General features: G+C 49.4%; 1 protein-coding gene across 1 annotated transcript in view; it reads right to left on the reverse strand.

Moving 5' to 3' along the window:
• The window catches only part of MGST3 (microsomal glutathione S-transferase 3), a 28179-nt gene extending 27260 nt beyond the window's left edge, over nt 1–919 (reverse strand). Inside the window, exon 1 of the mRNA XM_003785747.3 lies at nt 839–919. The gene's annotated coding sequence lies outside the window, so the exon portion shown is untranslated. The remainder of the gene's footprint in view (nt 1–838) is intronic.
• Between the last annotated feature and the right edge of the window lie 2261 nt (nt 920–3180).

Consider the following 3180-nt stretch of genomic DNA (forward strand, 5'->3'; position numbering starts at 1 on the left):
TGACTCCCAAGGAAAGTATTAGCAGAAGCCACAACTTGGAGGAATGACTCAGTAAGGAGTCTCCAATCCCTCCCACCGCCTTGCAGCTGTCCCACCGCCATGGCCCTGGGCCTCCCTGTTGTCACACCAGATAAGCAGGGACATTTACTGAAATCCAAGGAAGAACCTGAAATGATTCCCCCACCCCCACAGAGGTGACTCCTGCTCTAAGGCAGCGGTAGGAATGATCATTTACAGGTTCCAATACGGACGGACAGATGTTTCCATGAGGCAAGAGGAAAACAAACACAATTCCCCCCGAGGCTCTCCGACTGTTCCTAGCAACACATCCATATCCGCAGCGAGCGCAGAGTTCGCAGGCCACTTTTGAAACCAGTGTCACGGATCAGGCCTGCACAGCCAACTCCCCCAAGCAGTGCCCCGCTCGCCCATCCTCTGCACCAAAGCTGCAGCTGGCGAGGTCGGATGACCCTCCAGAAGGCATAAAGAGGGACACAGGACCTAGGACCCAGGACCGCACAGTCTTGGGAAGGGGAGGAAAAGAAGGGACAGAGAGAAAAGGAAGCAATTGAGGAAGGGATGACCTTGAGAATCTCCCTGAGAGGGCGGGTCTCGCTTAAATGCCCCAACTCCATTCCAGCAGGGAGAGGATACAGGGCAGATGGAGGGCAAATAAAATGAAAATGCAGAACTTTAATCTGATAGGGGTGGGGATGTTAGGGAGAGAGGAAGTCTCTATTCACCGAGGGGCGGCTGAGACACGGGCAGTTCCTAGCGTAGGAGTGAAGCGTCCACGGAGGGCGGATGGTCTTTGCTGCCCGCAGGTGCTAGCACTCACCTGGATCACCTTCGCGCGGCTGGTGCTGGCGGTGCAGTGGGAAGCTGCGCAGCCCAGGGTGAGTGCCGCGCGGGGGCCAGGGGCCAGGCGGGGTCCAGAATAGGCCCCGCCCCCGCCTGGGGCAGCGCAGACCACGCCCCCAAGGCGGGGCTCCAGCGCCCAGGCGCGCTTTCTAAGTTTGCCAACTCCCGGCTACTGGTTGGGAGGCGGAGACTGAATTTTCTTCCTGATCTTGGACGCCCACACATTTAACTCCTCGCACTCCCATATCCATATACCTACTCCCCTAAGTGCCGTCGTGTTCCCACTTCCTAAACTGTGCCGGCAGATTGGGTTTGCAGAACAGTGGCACGTTAAATAATTTATCCCCAGCAGAGCCACCGTAGTTTAGTTTTAGGCGCTCTGGGGTAGGAGCGAGGCACAAGTTTGCACTGCGCGTGCGTGGAAGTAGTAGCGCCGGGATCGATGATGGAACGCGGGTTGCCGGATTGCTGCACTTACTGGGTGAAAGAATTTAGGGATGTCAGGGCCCAAGAGTTTCCCAGACTAAGTGTTATTGTTGTTGGTTTTGTCCAGAGCGGGAACCGAGCCCTGTGTGTTTGATCTCGGCACCGGCTCCGTGATCCTCAGACCTTTAGCAATAAACACAGGATCCAATTACGCCCTCACGTCCAACCTCGGGGTCAGGCTCTGGGAGGGCAGTCTTAAGACCGTGTGGAAACGGAAGAATAGAACTTGCTTCGAATTGCTGTAAAAGCCAAAGGAGCTGGCCACGGAAGGCACAACAATTTCCAGTTTTCGCTTGTTTTAAGTGCCCTCCCTTGTACTCCATTCCTCTGGACACACCTTGTCCTACTTAGAGTTGCCACTCCTAGGCCGCCTCTTAGCATTTCCGTTTAGGGGGTCTCTCTCACCTTTGAGATAGTGCTTGGGAACCGAATATTTTCGAGTCAAGGTGTGGAAAGGCTGGAACTTAGGGTTGGGAAGGCTCTGGGTTGAGTGGTTTGCCCCTTTTTATTGGGTTGTCATATCCACACATCTAGAAGTACTTTGAAGGCTCATAAAATCTTTACTATTGCTGTTTCCGCAATTTCTCACGCTTTCATCTCCTTAACTATAAGAAGGATTCTTCCGTATTTTAGGGTTTCTGGTATGCTGAGTGTAAGGGGCTTGTTTTGACTGAACATTGAAAGGAAACAAGTTGGAAAAACATTTTTCCATTATTGAGATATGTTGTTGGACTTGCTGACTGTTCCACCATAATAAAAGGCAGTCTGAGGTGGAAGAAGGGATGATTCAGAAATCATGAAAATTCTGCCCTCTTCTTTCCCATTTACCTCTGACCACAGACAAGTACTTAACTACTTGGGACCTTCTTTTTAAAAAGTCTAGTTATAGGCAGCGCCTGTGGCTCAGTGGGTAGGGCGCCGGCCCCCATATACCGAGGGTGGGGGTTCAAACCTGGCCCCTACCAGCTAAAACAGCAATGACAACTGCAACCGAAATAACCGGGCACTGTGGCAGGCATCTGTAGTCCCAGCTACTCGGGAGGCTGAGGCAAGAGAATTGCCTAAGCCCAAGAGTCTGAGGTTGCTGTGAGTTGTGATGCCACAGCACTCTGCTGAGAGCTACAAAGTGAGACTCTGTCTCAAAAAAAAAAAAAAATCTACTTACAAAAGCAGTATTTGTTTATTGTAGAATTTTGGGAATAGAGATAAAGCCCAATGAAAATTACATTATGGGATCATACTGCATATACTGTTTTATGCTCTGCTGTGTTCACTTTATAAATTGTAATCCATTTTTCTTTTCATTTCTTGACCCGTTCATTCTACAACATCATTTGGTAATGATTATGTGTCATTTCATAGTGTGGACATATCAATCCTTTCTCGTTAGAGTTAGCTTTTTTTTTTTTTTTTTGAAAAAAGCCCACTTTGTCTCTTTAGGTAAAGTGCCCTCAAACTCTTGGGCTCAAGGGGTTCTCTTGCTTCAACCTCACTTAGTAGCTGGGACTACAGGCATCTGCCACAAACCCCAGCTATTTTTAGAGATGAGGTCTCGCTCTGACTCAGGCTAGTCTCAAACCTGTGAGCCCAGGCAATCCACCTGTCTCAGCTTCCCAAGTGCTGGGATTACAGGTGTGAGCCACCGTGTCTGGCCAGAGTTAGCCTCTTTTCAGTTCTTTTCTTTCTTTCTTTTTTTTTTATTGAATGGTAACTGTGTACATTGATGCCCTTTGGGGGTACAGTGTGGTGTTTTCATACATAATCCAAGACACTTCCATCAAACTGGTTAACATAGCCTTCATGTAACTTTCTTAGTTATTATGTCAAAACATT

Source organism: Otolemur garnettii, unplaced genomic scaffold (genome assembly GCF_000181295.1).
Source record: "Otolemur garnettii isolate 467f Iridium unplaced genomic scaffold, OtoGar3 scaffold00016, whole genome shotgun sequence".
NCBI classification, from domain to species: domain Eukaryota; kingdom Metazoa; phylum Chordata; class Mammalia; order Primates; family Galagidae; genus Otolemur; species Otolemur garnettii.